The sequence below is a fragment of the Mus caroli genome, unplaced genomic scaffold, assembly GCF_978045245.1.
Source record: "Mus caroli unplaced genomic scaffold, Mus_caroli_1 scaffold_4, whole genome shotgun sequence".
In the NCBI taxonomy this organism is placed as follows: domain Eukaryota; kingdom Metazoa; phylum Chordata; class Mammalia; order Rodentia; family Muridae; genus Mus; species Mus caroli.
Window position 1 is genome coordinate 78,875,682 of NW_028227259.1, and position 17,891 is coordinate 78,893,572.

At 39.1% G+C, this 17,891-nt stretch overlaps 1 protein-coding gene across 3 annotated transcripts in view; it reads right to left on the reverse strand.

Moving 5' to 3' along the window:
* Window positions 1-17,891, reverse strand: part of Clock (clock circadian regulator) — an 82,082-nt gene that overhangs the window by 58,606 nt on the left and 5,585 nt on the right. The gene's annotated exons all lie outside the window — the stretch shown is intronic.

Here is a 17,891-nt window from a genome sequence, read left to right on the forward strand (position 1 = left end):
CCAAGTGCTTTCTCCCCATCTACTTACTTCCTGACTGACTATGCGTGCAGTGTCAGCAGCCACCTCAAGTTCTGCTGATTGATAGGCTTTCTCCTCAGCACTCTAGCAGATGAGCCAGGAATTTGCTCTTCATAAAGGAAAGCTGTTCAGTTGGTAGAGTGCTTGCCTATCAAGCAGGAAACCCTGGTTTAGTGACACACCAAATAATCCAGGCACGATAATCAATGTTTGAAAAGCTAGCACTCAGGAAGGAAGGCAGGAGGATTCGAAGTTTAAAGTCATCTTCCCTCAGCTACTAGTAAGTTCAAGGATAGCCTGGGCTACACACCAGACTCTGACTTTTAAAGATGTTGGGGGATGCTTGAGACACATAAATAGTCTGAAATGTACAGATCTTTTGACCCAATAGTTTCATTTTGGGAAATAAGCAATCAGAGAAACATCCAAAGTTTTATACTCATTGCAATATTACTTAACACAAAGCTAGATAAATATTATATATCCAATTGTACTTATAGTGGCATCAAAACCTAAAAACAAAGTTACAGCATATGATGGCTTCTGAAGTATTTAATGAATAATGGTGTTCACATTCTCTTCAGTACATTCTAAAATTTCCTCCATAATGCAAAAATATGCATTCTTCTTATAGTTATAAAACCAAAGTGTTCTTTTTATCCTATTATAAATTAGGTGTCTAATACTACATCTCCACCTACATGTAAAAAAGAAGATAAAATATATATTATTTATTCCAGAAAAAAGAAAACAAAAAGTTACTTTCTTATGTATTATTCATATTGTTTACAGGGGAGTAATTCTTTTAACTTGATTTAATTAATACTAATTACCGAAGAACAAATGAAAAAACTTAAGTTAAAGACTAAAACTATAAGCTTGCTATAATAATTTACAGATTAAAACTGTATTTTTCTAACCCAACGGACTATAGATTCATGACTTACTTTAGAATTCAGTTTGTTAAATTTGGTACCATAAACCTTTTACTTGCTGATACAAACCTTAACCAACAGCAGTGCTACAGTTTAACTGCAATGAGAGGAACCTCAACACCCTTTAAAACCACCCCGTGCCAGGCCAGGTTCTCAAGCCCGCCTCCAAGTGGCTCCACGGCACTACAGCTCTAACTGACCAAGTGTTAGAGAGTGAATCATTTCTAAACATTAGTAAACAAAACTAAAAAAAAAAAGTATCAAGTTCTCTTAATAAAAGACCATTTCAACAATTCAACTGATACATTTCGACAAATATTATATAAGCTCTCTATTTGTATAGTATCCAAATAAATATGAGAACCTCTTTTCTTTTCTATAAAACTACCTAGTTGCTATACCATGTTAAAAATCTGACATAATTTCTAAATGCACATTAAAAATGATGCAATGTGATTTCAAAGTATGAAACAGATATCAAACATAACTAAAACCACAGATTTTGTTTTTGTTTTTTAAAGTTCATTTAACTTAAAAAGCCAAATGTGTGTGACTCTCTTAGGTCTCAAAAAACTTGAGAGGAAAAAAAAACTGTAGCAGCTTAAAAGTATAGCTTTTCATTAGTGGCACAAATCTTTAGGGGATCTACTAGGACATCTGATGTTGTAACAATACTACTAAAACACAAGGCTTAGAACTTGCTCATGAGAGACATAGACAAGTGTGTGTGTGTGTGTGTGTATAAACATGCAATATATACATATATATGTATATATTTACTCAATGTAATTGCATATTTGCATGAAAATGACCTTAAGTAACTCTGCATAAGAAAAGAAAAACAGATACACAACTTCATGTCGCAAGTGAAAATTAAAGAAGCACACACCGCACAACACAGCATTTTCACAGGGCTGCTAAAACAAACTAACACACACTTAACTTAATAACTTAATAATGAATATTAATATATCTTTTTATCCATCCCATCAATGAGACTATACTTAAAACGTCACCCAAGATAAATAATCTCCTTTTCAAGGCTTGAAGAGTTCTGGGGTTTCTGCAGTCTAATTACTTCATTGAAAGGACAACTGTGATAGAAACAAGTGCAGAAAGCTACATCCAAACCCTAGACAGTTTTGGAAATCCTGTAGAAGAGGAGGAGAAAGGATTGTAGGAGGCGGTGAGAGGTGGCGGTGGGGGACCTGTCAAGGACACAACACAGAATCAGCTAACCTGGGCTCACAGGGGCTCAAGAGAGACTGAACCACCAACCAGGAAGCCTGCCTGAGACACATTACAGTTGTGTAGCTTGGTCTTCCTGTGGGACTCCTCACATTGAGAGCAAGAGCTGTCTGTGACTTCTGATACTTACTTCTGTGACCCTTTCCCCCCTGGGTTGCCTCATCTAGCTTTACTAGGCTAGGATGTGCCTAGTCTTACAGCAACAACTGGACAGGCCCTGGCTGGTTGATGTCCATGGGAGGCCTGCCTCGCCCTTTTCTGAAGAGGGAGTAGATTTGAGAGAAGGGAAATATGGGAGGGGGAAGGGACTGGAAAGAGAAGAGGGAGGGGAAACTTCAGTAGGGATATAAAATTAATTTTTTTAAAGGACAGTTGTTTTGAATTATTAAAACCTGTTAACTGCCAAGTCACTTTTATACAACTAAGTAGACCAAGCAAGTTCACAACCCTCTGACTAACCCAGATAAACACTCTGACCACAGACTATTTAGAAAACAGAGGCCATAAAATAGTTTCTGTTTACTAAAATAACTACTACACTTATTTGTACTTAAGACAAAATTAACACTTATTAAGCTATAAGACTTAGGGCTGGAGAGACGATTTAGCAGTTAAGAGCACTGACTGCTTTTCCAGAGGTCCTGAGTTCAATTCCCAGCAACCACATGGTGGCTTACAACCATCTCTGAATGGAATCTGATGCCCTCTTCTGGTGTGTCTGAAGACAGCGACAGTATACTCATACACATTAAATAAAATCTGACTTACATACACTACACACTACATATGATTACTTTTTATATTATACTTTTAATATCCATGTTATTATACTTTTTATATCTCTCTCTCTCTCTGTGTGTGTGTGTGTGTGTGTGTGTGAGTGATTACTTTATCTTAGTCTTAAGTGACTCAGTATGAAACAATGGCAAGTCAAGGCTACCTCTGAATCTGTAGTGTGACAGGCAGGTAAGGATCAAGCTACACACACTGATGTTTGCAGCCACTAAGAAGCAACTGTGTGAGGACCATGCAGACGTTCAGAGTGCACACTACTTCACAAGCAGAAAACTGTGACAGACTGCAGATCTCAACTTGAGTCTTCGTTGGAAGGCTGACCTTGATATACACAACACAGTCTGGAGAAGGCTACTGATTATCTTCACACTCACTTACTCTTTCTGTCATCTCTACTATGCTGAGACCATATAGTGAATTTATACTACACATGTTACATTTTTCAGTTTTGAAATTCCATTTGATTCATATTCTAAACCTCATTCGACTTTCAAATACTAGAAGCAAACCCTAACCCCCATTTTCCACTTATATCAAGTGCTTAGCTTTAAATCAAGGCTTTTTAAGGTCCTTCTCATCACTCTATTTTGTGGCACAATTTCCTTTTTCTTTGTATATCAAGAAAATTTGCACTGTATTCTAGACACTCCAAACATTGCCCTGGGACTTGAGGCTCTAGTAAGGTCCCCTGGGACTATGACTTTAAGTTTGGACCACAGACCCTCAGTTAGCCTTCTGGGGGTGGTCCCCATGCAAGTTCCAATGTTTAAAGCGTCTGCTTCGCTGTTTGGGGGTCACCCCATCTATGTGCATAGCGTGAGCTGTGGTTTATCTTATAGGTCATTCTCTGCTTCCTTATATATAAACATGAAATTTTTGAAGATTTTTAATTAAAGGAAGGCTACAAAGAAAAGTAGCAGACTATGCCCCAAATACGTTTATAATCATTTGGTCTAAATTCACAAGGACACTGAAATCCCACCATATTACAAGTAAGAAAAAAAAAAAAAAAAAAGCCTGCCTCTGAGCTCAGAGAGAAGACTGAAGATACCGAGTGAAGTCCATAAAGTTGTTAAGACTGGCCAGAGTGCCTGCGGAAGCTCCTCTGAGCTCAGAGAGAAGACTGAAGATACCGAGTGAAGTCCATGAAGTTGTTAAGACTGGCCAGAGTGCCTGCGGAAGCTCCCAAAGGCACGTATCCTGTAATTTGACAAGATCAGCTTCTGGGTTTTACCCAAAATGAAAAGTAAGTACATGAACAAGAGCAGTTGCGAACGAGACCCAAGTATAACAGCAACTCCATTATTACTATTTAAAAAGACTGAACATAGTGGGGTGCTCCAATCTGACAGAAATTGGGAATATAGCAATGAATGCCGTATTTCATCAGTATCTAGCTTTCAGTGTAGGGGAACTTCAAAGGGGTTAAAAAGCTAAAGGCCCATCACAGTGTAGAGAGAAACCAAGATAGCAATACAAATGAAGCAACACAAAGTATCCTACACAATGGGCATACATGTACACATAGGTATGCCCTAAAACCTAGGAAAGAAAGGAAATGTGTTAGAGACAAAACTATGGTCTTGTCCAGAGAGGAACAGTACATTCCAAAGCCAGGCATCAGCAAGAACAGAGCATCTGTACAGCTGTGTAAAATTAAAGTACAGGGCGATTTTCAGAGTGCGTTCGTGCGTACCTGGTTTTTTTGTTTTGTTTTGTTTTGTTTTTGGGGGGTAGGTGATGTAGGCAAGAAAAGAAAGTCAAAAGGGAAAATCAGGAAATAAAGGAGAATGTGAAGCAAGTTGCCCTCAGTTACACAGGACTAAAAGTCTGACTCTTGGGCTCTCACCCTTGACTACAGTGCTTTGCACTGGGAAGGAGACTGGGCAAACTCCCCAGAGAGATTTCAGGGAGCGTCAACACTGGCAGACTAGAGGACTGCCCTGCATGAAGAGCTGCCTTGGGGCAAATGGATAAACTGAACAACTTAGCCTCAGGGTTCATCGTGGGAACAAAGGGGGGGAGCGCGACACTTTAAACTGCTAATTTGGTAGTTACCAAGGGCTTTACTCTGTTCAAAGCACTGTACTGAGTACTTTACATATTACTTCCGCCTTCTCAGCATCCCTTTGTGCTGTCTATTAAGTACTATTCCAGTGACTATACACACCCAAGGAATCATTTTTAAAAGACTACAAAGAAAGGAATAAAAGAATCTATTATTAACAATCTCTCAAAAAACAAATTAGTTATAATTAGTAAAATATGAACAAGACTTCTAGATTAAAAGTTTATTATTTTCCAAATTTATTTTTATATGGATATTTTGCTTGCATGTATGTAATATGTGTACCGTATGTGTGCAGTGCCTATGGCTGCCAGAAGACAGTGCCAGATCCCCTGGGATTAAAGTTACAGATTCACCATGTGGGTGTTGAGACCCTGGCCTGGATCCTCTGAGAGTTGAGCAAGTGCTAGTAACCACTGAGCCATCTTTCCAGCCCCATGTTTTCAAAGTTTTTATAAAACTATGTAAAAGAAAAAAAGCTGAGTAGTATGCAAATTTAATACAATCCAATCAAAATGCCAATTAAGATGTAATTTTAGATATACACAGGATTCCAAATGGAAAGACATAGGATAGCTAAATTCGATTTTGAAGAAAAGAATAAGTGTCAGAAGTCACTCCAACTTGATTTCAAGATTATGTTACTGTAGTAAATCAAGAATGTCTGGGATTGGCAGAGGGAAAGAGATAGTAAGCAAACAGATTAAGCCTGACACAAAAGCAGACAACAGTATTGAAAACAAATAAGCAGCCTACCGGAGAAGGATAACCTTTCAACAATAGAAAATGTGGCATAAAATCATAGGCAAATAAAAGAAACCTCATCAAGGGATCCCTTACCTGATCTTCAACCTTTATACAAGAAACTAAAAAACATCTACATTGGGGGTGGGGGTGGGGCTAGGGTGGGAGGTAAAGCCATATACCTGTAGCCAGGAGAATCACCCCTGGAGCTGGAAGCAGAGCTGTTAAGCCACTCAAAGAAAGTGCAAGGCATTAAATTCCAGTCCTCTGGAAGAGCAGGGAGTGTTCCCAGCCACTGAACCATCTCTCCAGCCTCCAGATAGATCATGTATTTAAATGCAGACCACTGAGCTATAAAAGGGAAAAATCATAGGGACCTACAACTCGGTGTAATTCCTCAGCATGACCTCAAATACAAATACACGATCCACAAAAACTGAAAGCTTTCATTCCACAAAAGACTCTTAAAAGTCAAAAAACCAAACAAAATAACAATATAACAAAATAATCATAAAAATAACAACAAAAACCAGGTAACCCATGTGGAGCAGAGCTAAACAGAACTCTCAACAGCAACCTCTAGTGGCAGAGAAGCACTAACCTTCATCAGTGTCCTCAGACATCACGACAGGACAGATCAAAACGATTCTGAGATCCCACCTTAACACACATCAGAATGTCTAAGATCAAAAAACTCAAGTGACAGCACATGTTGGTGAGGATGTGGAGCAAGGGGAACACTTCTCCATTGCTGGTGGGTGTGCAAACTTGTACAACCATTTTGGAAATCAATGTGGTGGTTTCTCAGAAAACTGGGACACTTGCTCAACTATGTTCATAGCAGCTTTATTTGTAATAATCAGAAACCTGAAACAACCCAGATGTCCCTCAACAAAAGAATGGATTAAAAAATATGCATTTACACAATGGACTACTACTCAGCTATTAAAAACAAAGACATCATGAAATTTGCAGGCAAATGGATGTAACTTGAAAATAACATCCTGAGTGAGGTAACCCAAACCCAGAAAGACACCCATGGTGTGTACTCACTTATAAGTGGATGTTAGCCATAAAGAACAGGATAACCATGCTATAATCCACAGATCCAAAGAAGCTAAGTAACAAGGAGGGCCCAAGGGAGGATGCTTGAATCTCACTCAGAAGGGGAAATAGTCACTGGAGGCAGGGGGAAGGAAGTAAATGGGTGGAGAAAGGAGGATGGGAGGGGAGTGGGGGTAGGGAACAGGTGTGGGAAAAGCAGAAGTTGGGGTGGGGAAGATAGGGCTGGGAGACAGGGCAGAAATCAGTGTGGGGAAGGGGCATCTCTGGAATATGCAGGTGACCTGGGACATGGGAGACTCTAAGGAGTCTTATGGGGATGACCCTGGCTGAGACTCCTAGCAGCTGGGGACATGAAAACCAAAGTGGCCACCTCCTGTAGCCAGGTAGGAAGTCCAGTGGAAGGAATGGGGCACCAACCCACTCATAAAACCTTTGACCCAAAATCCATCCTGCTTAGAAAATGTGTGGGGATAAAGATGAAACAGAGATTGAGGGAATGGCCAACCACTGAATGGCCCAACTTGAGAATCATCCCATGGGAGAGAGCCAACCCCGACACTATTAATGATCCTCTGCTACATCTGCAGACAGGAGCCTAACATAACTGTCTTCTGAGAGGCTCCACCCAGCAGCTGATGAAACAGATGCAGAGACCCACAGCCACACATTAAGCAGAGTTCGGGAAGTCTGTAGAAGAGTTGGGGGAGGAGAGGATTGAGGGAGGCAGAGGGATCAAGGACACAAAAATAGCTAGAATCAATTAACCTGGGCCTGTGGGGGCTCACAGAGACTACAGCACCAAACAAATAGCATACATGAGCTGGACCAAGACCCCAAATGTATAGCGTGGTCTTCATGCGGGTCCCTGGCAATTGGAGCAGGGGCTGACTCTAACTCTGTTGCCTGCAGTGGATCCCCTTCCCCTAAGTGGACTGTTTTATCTGGTCTCCATGGGAAAGGATGCACTTAGCACTTAGTCCTGATGCAATCTGATGTGCCAGGGTAGGTTGGTACCCATGGGGTGCTTCCTCTTCTTTGAGAAGAGAGGGGAGAGGGCACTGAGGGAAGGGTTTGTGAGGGTGGGACTTGGAGGAGAGGAGGGAAAGGGGGTTGCAGTAAGAATACAACGTTAACTAAAAATAAAAAGAGTACGAAGGAAAAGCTACAGACTAGGAAATGAAACAAAACTGGTGGTAAGGGCAATATAAGTCACCTGGTAGGAGTAATGGTTATCTCCTCAATTCAGGAAAGGGTCATTTCCTAAATACAGTCACAGGTTTGAAAACATACGTGAATACCTAGGTCATACTATCAAACATAATTCCTGATATAGACTGTGCTCAAGGAACTCTGGAAGCTGGTTTCACTTTAAAAGAGGAAACCTGAGGCACAGATACCATGCTGATAACAAGAAAGGGCACAGTAACAAGATATAAAGTGGAAATTTCTCATTGTGTCATGTGATGCAGAAGAGCCAGGAGAGGACATGTCATGTTTGGCGATAGTATAAACAGAACTCTACAGACAGTGCCAGTACGTTTGCACTGCTGGCCATGCAATGCTCCGCTAGTCCCACTTCTTCCCTGATCTTTACTTCACTGAGAGAGGCAAGGCAGAGAACTTTACCTGGTGTTCCTGCTGGTTCTGGTTGCTGCTGCTGACTCGTGCTGATTCAGCAGAGACCTGGCTGTTTCTACTGGCTCTAGCCACTGGGGCTGATTCGTGTTTGGTGAACTGGACTTTTGATAATCTGACAATGGAGACTGGAATCAGCCCAAAGAACTACTTCTAACCAGGTCCACATCCCCTTATCCTATTTACCATCTTTTCTCCCCTGCCTTTGGACAGTGGGCTAGGAAGGGGTGGGGGTGTTGAAGCATTTGGGAACCCTTATTAAAGTAGGTTTTGGAAAATTGAAGCCTACAAGATATAACAGTAAGAGGAAAGGGAGACAAAAAAGGAGTCAAAAGCAAAGAGGTAACAGCATATCACTGAGTTATGACCTAGTCTGAGAGATCTAGTAGACTAGTGTTATGCCTTGACTGCATGGTTACACAAATCTATACCATGATAGAGACAGCCATGAGAAAACATATGCTATTTAGGATAAACATGGCAAAGAGAAATGGATAGAGTTTCTCAGACAGTATCAAACAAGAGACAAAAAATGCCAACATTTTTCTTTATAGGGTATTAAGAATTCTGACTATTTCTTGAGTTCTTCCTCTATGAGATGCTTAAAAGTTAAGACTGGTGTACATTTATAATCCAGTACCTGGGAGGCTAAGCCAGGAGGATGACACCTTCAACACCAGACAAAACAACAAACAAATAAAAGCAAAGGGTGTCTGTACCCACTCTGCTTCAGATTTCAAAGAATTATGATTTCAAAGTACCTGTGGTCTAAATGTGTCCCCACAAAGTTCTTCTGTGGTGGCCTAGTCCCCAGTGTGACAGACAGTGTTACAGTGTGGGCCTCTGGGAGGTGAGTCGTGCATGGGATTAGTACCCTTAGAAAAGGTGCTGAAGGAGCCTGGCTCTTCCTTTCCTCCATGTGAAAAGCAGTTTGGAGGACACCATCTATGAAGCAGAAAACAAGTCAACAAACACTCAATCTACCAGCACACTTGAACATGCCGGCCATCTATAAATTACAAAAATTAAGCTATCATATACTGTGGCAGGGAGATTAAGGTAAAGAACTGGGCCGGGGAGACCCTAGTACTCGCCACACAAGTATGAAGACCTGCATCTCAACCCCCAGAACCCACATAAAGCTGGGTGCAATAGTGTATCTGGATTATGAATCGCAGTGCTCCTATGGTGAAATGGTAGATGAGACAAGAAAATCTCTAGAAGTTCAAGGGTCTAGAAGGGTCTAGAAGCAAACAAAAAACCTGTCTAAAACAAGATGTCTCAGCAGAGACCAACACCCACAGTTACTGTCTGACCTTCACATATGTGCCTCAGCTCATGCTTACCTCCACCCCCCACACACACAGCACACGCATACCTCCACACACACATCACATACGTGCACACACACCAAAGAACTAAGAGAACCAGTTCCAGTGCCCTTGAAAGACACTGCATTGCCCCTGGTCATTAAGTTTTTGTTCAGCTCAACATTTTTCAAAACATTCTTACATTTGTTTCTTTGATTTCTTCTCGTATTTCTTATTTAAGTCTTACAAATCATTTTGTACCTAGAACAGTCTTGAGAGAAGACTTGCCAGTCTCTTAGGTTGTGCAAAGCTCCTGATTATAGCTATTAGGCAGAGGACTCTGAGAAGCAAATGGGGACAAATCTTGAAAACAGATGTCACTGAGCAACTCCCCTTCTTTTCTGGGGACCACAGCAGTCTTTAGACAATAGTCTAAGTGTGTGGTGGAGGATGCTATCCTCTGCCAAAGCAAAGGAAATGCTTCTCTAGGTTGAACAAAGGCTTCGGCAGTTTCAAACTCCTAGGTCACACCCTTTGCTCATGAGAGGCCCTGACAGACACTGAAAGATTCACATTGAGTCATGTCTCCAACTCTGTTACAATAATAAATAGAGTCAGGACAACCTTCCTAGAACAAGCTTTCTGAAGCCAACTGGACCAATGTCTTCTGTAAAACCATTACAAAGCCCTCTGACTTCAATGAATGTATCTTAAACTAGCAATTGGCTAACTTAAGTCTGACTTTTTATTAAAGTCACAAAGTTATCAAAAGCAACCAACATAAATTTTAAATAAAAAATGCGTATGTGTATATATGTCTGTATGTACATATTTTTTTCCTTACAAAGCTTTTATAAGTCTAATGAAACAAAAGGAAATAATCCACAATATTAGGAGAAGGACCTGGGAGAGGAAGGGGAGGAGCTGTAGGGTAGAAATGGGGGTTAAGTGGGGGTTTCTGTGGTCAGCTTTTAGAGTCAACTCATTGACAAAGCCTGAATGCTTTCATTCTTTTTAAAAAAATATTTATTTATTTATTTATTTATTTATTTATTTATTTATTTAATGTATATTCAGACACACCAGAAGAGGGCCATCAGATCACATTACAGATGGTTGTGAGTCACCGTGTCGTTGCTGGAAATTAAACTCAGGACCTTTGGAAGAGCAGTCAGTGTTCTTAACCAACAAGTCATCGCTCCAGCCCAAAAGCTTGCATTCTTAAAAAATAAAATAAAAATAAACCAGCTGTAAGTGTTACCAACTTCGTCAAAAGGTAGAAAAATCAAGGGGGAGAAGGAAAAGGGATAAGATAAAAAAATGCAAAGAAGTTCCCATTATCCTCCTCTTGCGAAACAGAAGACTTAAAATGCAATGTCTAGGTAATGTGAGTATCCCATTATTACAGCCCAGGTGCCATTCAAAGAACTAAGTAGACGGTCACATGGCAGCTGATGCCAACAACAGCAGAGATTGACAGTATAATGGAGCACTACTCAGCAATGAAAAACAATGAATTTATGAAATTCTTAGGCAAGTGGATAGATCTAGAGGATATCATCCTGAAAGAGGTAACCCATTCACAAAAGAACACACATGATATGCACTTACTGATAAGTGGATATTAGCCCAGAAACTTAGAATATCCAAGATACAATGTGCAAAACACATGAAACTCAAGAAGAAGGAAGACCCAAGTTTGGATACTTCACTCCTTCTTAGAATGGGGAACAAAATACCCATGGAAGGAATTACAGAGACAAAGTTCGGAGCTGAGACAGAAGGAAAGACCATCCAGAGACTGCCCCACCCGGGGATCCAACCCATATACAACCATCAAACACAGACACTAATGCATATGCCAGCAAGATTTTGCTGACAAGAACCTGACATAGCTCTCACTTGTGAGGTTATGCCAATGCCTGGTAAATACAGAAGTGGATGCTCACAGTCATCTATTGGATGGAACACAGGGCCCCTAATGAAGGAGCTAGAGAAAGTACCCAAGGAGCTAAAGGGGTCTGAAACCCTTTAGGAGAAACAACAATATGAAGTAACCAGTACCCCCAGAGCTGTGTCTCTAGTTGCACATGTAGCAGAGGATGGCCTAGTCAGTCATCAATGAAAGGAGAGGCCCTTGGTATTGCGAAGATCATATGCCCCAGTACAGGGGAACGCCAGGGCCAGGAGGCAGGAGTGGGTGGGTTGGGGAGCAGGGATGGGGGGAGGGTATGGGGGTTTTGGGGATAGCATTTGAAATGTAAATGAAGGAAATATCTAATAAAATGCTTTTAAAATTATTAATAAAATGAAAAAACTTGATAAATTTTTTTAAAAAAAGAAAATGAAGTGTCATTTCTTAGTAGGAGGTAAACAGACACAGACTAACTCAAATTTATTTTATCAAGAAATACAAGTAGATTATACCAAAGAAGACCCAGTGCCAGATAGATCAGTTTATTTCTAAGAATTATCTACCAGTACTCCTCAAAATTTCAAAGCCCTGAAGACAGGACACTTTAAGATGATTTTTTTCAAAAAGAAAAGTCATTCTAGAAAATCAGAATTACCCTATAGAACCAGACAAAGACATGAGAAAACCATAGGCCAATAAATGTATTAATAATAATAAAAATTAACATGGATAATTATATATACACAAATTATTACTAAATATATTCTATGGCCAGGAACTATTTTAGGAATTGAGTCTATGAGTATATAAAGCCAAGCCCCTTATGACTGACACAATACTCCAATTTATTTTTGTAACTAGAGAAACACTCTACTAACATCTTTAGGGAAGACTCTCAAGGCTTTTAACAAAAGGTAATGAGTGAGCAGAGAGGACCTAAAGGCAAGACAGCGGAGCTGCTGCAATGCACAGGGAGAAGAATGGTAATAGTCGGAATGAAGCAAGCCCTTGGACCAGGTATTCCAACTATGCTTCACTGACTCATCAAATACTAAACCATAATCATTAAAGTGACTGTTTTAGTGCTGGTAATCATAGTATACATTTAACTTGGACTAAATGTCAAACAATTACTATTAAACTCTTAAACCATGTAGTAATCCTTAGAGACACAGCATCAAGTGTTTATTGAAAAAAGAAGTTTGTAATGTGTCCTAAGTTCATTTAACAAGCACTGAATTTCTGTACTTTCAGTAAGCACTCTGTGCTTGAATTAAGATTAATCACAAAAAGTTTAGACTAACTTTACTTTTCAAGGCAGTACATTCTCAAATTCTAAATAGGAGATCAAAGCAAGAATTAACAAAAACAGAGCTGAAAACATATATTAGTACAGTCATTATACTGTACTAATGACATGAGAAAACCATAGGCCAATAAATGTATTAATACTAATAAAAATTAACATGGATAATTATATATACACACACAAATTATTACTAAATATATTCTATGGCCAGGAACTATTTTAGGAATTGAGTCTATGAGTATATAAAGCCAAGCCCCTTATGACTGACACAATACTCCAGTATGGATAGTCCTCAAAACATTAACAATAATCCATCAATTACACAACTGTATATAAAAGAACTACAGACATGTTGAAGAGAAACCTATGTTTCTATGCTTGCTATATATATGTTCCATATTAACCAATAAGTAGAAATAATTAAGTCCACCAACAAGATAGACAGATTTTTAAAGGCATATGCATATATGATAGACTACATCTCAGCCATAACAAAAGAAACCCTTTCATCTGTTATAATAGAGTGGTACTGGATTTAGCCAAGCACACTTACATGGAATCTAAAAGAGTTGATCTCATACTTCCGACTACAAGAGTGTTACCCAAAGCTTGGGGTGAGTTAAAGAAACAGGGAAGAGAGAAAGGCTCATTTATGGGGTGCCAATCCACTGTTCAGACAGGGAGAAGCATCAGGGTACACAGTATGCATCACTGCAGAGAGCAATTATGTGCTACTAATTCCAAAAGCTACAAAAAGGATCTCAAGTCTCCACATAAAGAAACAAAGACTGAAGACTACATATATATACTCTGATTTAAGTACTATGTAATGTACACACGTATTGGACACTACATGGTACCCATTAATATGTACAACTTTAAGGTTTGTCTATCAGTTAAAAATGAATGTATTAAAGCTTATGTATATTGACTCTCGGCCGACTCGGCCTTCGGTTGCCTTTCTTGCTCCCTATTCTAACGGCAATCAGTTTCAGGCAATCAATCTCACTGAACATTTGAGTGGGGCTAATGAGAGAGAAACACTGAGTATCAAATTTAACTTTAAATTTACACACACATGTCTAACAACCACTACACTAACAGGAACGGCTGCATATATTATTACTTTTGTAATACACTCAAGTTTTATCATCTACTATGATAGTCATTTTTTTTATATTTTCCCACAAATGTTCTGAAAATAAGCACAACAATCTCTTTTCAAAGCAGAGTTAAGATTCCCACCCAATTCTGACCAGAATGGGTCTATTTAGCTACTCCATGCAGCTCTGTGTTTGCTCATTTGATGCAGCAGAACCTGACACAAGTCCATGAAAATCCTCCACTAAGGTTCCTAAGAACTGCTTTGCCTCTTGGGTATTAATGCTTTATTATTTTTTGGAGAAATGCTATTTGCTAACTATAAATTTAAATAATTATAAAGTACAATCATGATAACAGAACTGAGTAATTATATGGGAAGTTTTTAATATCACTCTTTTCTACATAGTTTATATAAAATCAACTTGATTCAGACAGACTTAAATACAAAAACAAAACTCTTACAACCTCTGGGACAAATACGAGACAAAGCAGCTCTTAGCTAAGACACCAAAACCATGAAGCATTAAAGAAAAAAAATCGCCCAGCATGGGGTAGGGTTAGGGTGTGCTTTTCATTTTAATGCCAGCACTCAGAAAGCAGAGGGAAGCAGGCCTCAGTAAGTTTGAGACCAGCCTGGTCTACTTAGCAAGTTCCAGACCAATGAGGGCTACAGACCCTGTCTCAAACAAACAAACAAACAAACACTCTACAACAGAAAAAGAAAAGAAAAGAAAGTAAAATGAAATAATGTATCAAATATCATTATAGTTAAAACTTTCTTCAAAACCACTGATAAATATAAAAAGGCAAGCAAGTCACAGGTTGGGAGATAATTTCTACAATTCTATTATCTAGTATGTGACAAAAACCTTCCAATAGAATACATTTAAGTCAGAGTATATCGTTCAACCTCAATAATAAGCAAATAACACAATTTTTCATTTAAGAAAATGATAAAAATTTGGGCATATGTTCCACAAAAGAAAACACACCAATCAAATACAGTTGAAAATACATTTCATGTAATTAATTATAGGAAGGCAAATGAAAGCCAGAAGATACCTAATCACACATATACATTAAAATGGCTAAAATGCAACTATACTGACATTCCTGAGTGTAGGCAAAGGAAACTGTCAAAGATGGGTGTAAGGAATTTGTAAAGGTGCACGGCCACTTTAGAAAACAACTCATCGGTATCTTATAAGGCAAACATACAACTGCTGTGAAACTTGGTAATAACATTCTCCGGTATTTGCCCAAGTGAATGAAAATATATGTGCACAAATTTTTGGCAGTTCTTAAAATAATCCTGCATTAGAAGCAACCCAATTTCTATCAACTTATAAGTGGGTAGACACACTGTGTGCACACCCCACACAACAGAACACTATCCAGCAATAAGAGCGAGCTAGTGACAGGAGAGTACTGTGAAAGACAGGCCTAGAAGGCCAACAACACCCTTCCTCCACTTCTGCTTCACAGAAAAGGACAACGAGCAAACAGAATATACCAGTGGTTGCCAGAGAACAAAAAGCTTTCGAGGGTGAAGAGAATTCTGTGTCTTGGTTTGGACTTTTATTTGTATACATTTATCACAACTCAGTGAATTTTAAGATGTATAATTACATGTCTAAAAACAAATGTTTTAAATATTAAAACTAAAATCTAAAAACATTAATATCTAAACACTAAGTAAAATAAAATTATTTCCCCAAATCAAACATTCCAGACATTTTTTTAATAGCAGGAATATGTGCATGTCTAAATACAAAAGAGAGCTTGTAGTATACCACTGTTCTTTTTGAGAACTAGAAAGGACAATGGAATTATAAAAACCATATTCATGAGACAGCATGAGGACAAGACTACAGAGGCAGGTGGGGGTCTTTTAAAAGTTTCATACTGCCAGACTTACACTTAACTGGGGCATTTTCCAATCTGGACTCAGACCAGAGGGTAAGCTTCAACCTGTTCGTGCAGAACATGGATGAAGATCAGAGAAGCCAGGAGAGGGTACTCATGCACGGCTAGAGTATGGAAACTGTCAGCCTACAGGAATTCAGAGTTCTTAGCTTCTATTTCCTCCAGGAAATTTAAAATTGTGCAGGACCCAGGAAGCAGTGTGATCTATCTTCTTAGGAGGCTATGGCTGAAGGACGACACAACAATAACCTAGCAATAGCCTATCTCTTAGCATCCCCTTAGTTTAAGATGCTTGGCTTCCATTTCCACCCGCCTACCTGAAAAGATGGGCATTCTGTCATGGTCTGGATGTGATGTGCCTACCAAAAGGCTGTGCTGTTGAAGCCATGGTCCCTAGTTAGTGGATCCAACCACACAGATGATCAGGACAGCAGAGCTCTGACCTGATCGATGGATTAATTCACTGACAGATTCCTAATCTGATGGCATTACTGGAAGTAAGAAACTTTCAAAGGTCACTGGAGAGGACTATAATCTGTTCAGACCTGTCTGTCTTTTCTATCCTTAACTGAGTAGCCATGTTTTATCATGCCCTCTCCCACCAAGTTCTGTTTCACCTCAGAACCTAAACAGTGGAGCCAGTCAACCACTGACTAAGGTTGCTGAAACTCTAAAACAAAAATCAGTCCTTCCTTAACTTATTTCATTCAGGTATTTTGTTACAGCAATGAAAAAGCTAACATGCTCTCTGGCAGAAAATACCAGGTCTGACATCCATTTTAAAATAAGGCATAAATAAAACAACAAACCAATTTGACCTAACTGGTATTTACAGAGCACCTTACCCAACAACATTCTTTTCAAATACATATAAGACATTTACCAAGATCATATTTGGACCTATAAAACAAACTTCAATGAATTTAAAACAATCATCACACTGGAATTAGATTAACAGAAATATCTCTGGAAAACTTCCAAATATTTGGAAACTAACAAACTTCTCAATAATCCCAGATCACAGAGACACCAGAAGCTAGACACAGTTGTGTTTGTCTCAAGTCCCAGATACTCATAAGAGTGACAAACAGGATGCCCTCAGCCCAGGGATTATCGGCTAACCTGAAGAAGGGAAAACAAACAAACAAAATACAACTGAATCTCACTCCACCCCACAAAACAGAAAAATCTGGAAGTAAGCATTTAAAGCAGTCAGAACTTCTAGTATACTTACAATGAAAAACCAAATGACTTCAGCTTCCAGCTTGAGAAATTAGAGAAAACAAACTATACCCAAAGAAAGCAAATAAGCAGCAGAGAAAAAAGGAGGCTTTTAAAAATAGAAAAAGTAGAGGAAATCAGTTAAACTAGAGGTTGGCTATGAGAATCCAGTAAATTAATAAATGTTTAGCTAGGCCGCTAAAGAACAAAGAATACTCAAATTAGTGTACTAGGAATAATAGAGTGGAGGGTCTCAGTCTGGGCATCGCCACTCCTTTTGGGACCAAACAACCCTTTCACAGGGGTCGCCTAAGACCACCAGAAAACACAGATGTTTACTTTATAATTTATAACAATAGCAAAATTACAGTTATGAGTAGCAATGGAAACAATTATATGGTTGGGGTCACCACCCCATGAGGAACTGTATTAAAGGGTCGCAGCATTAGGAAGGTTGAGAACCGCTGCTCTAGAGGTTACAAGGATATTAGACTCACTGTGTTTTCTACAGATACTAAAAGGATAAAAAAACAAAAACAAAAAACACATGACAACTCTGACAGTGACTTCAAGGAAACAACAATTCCTTGAAAAGCAC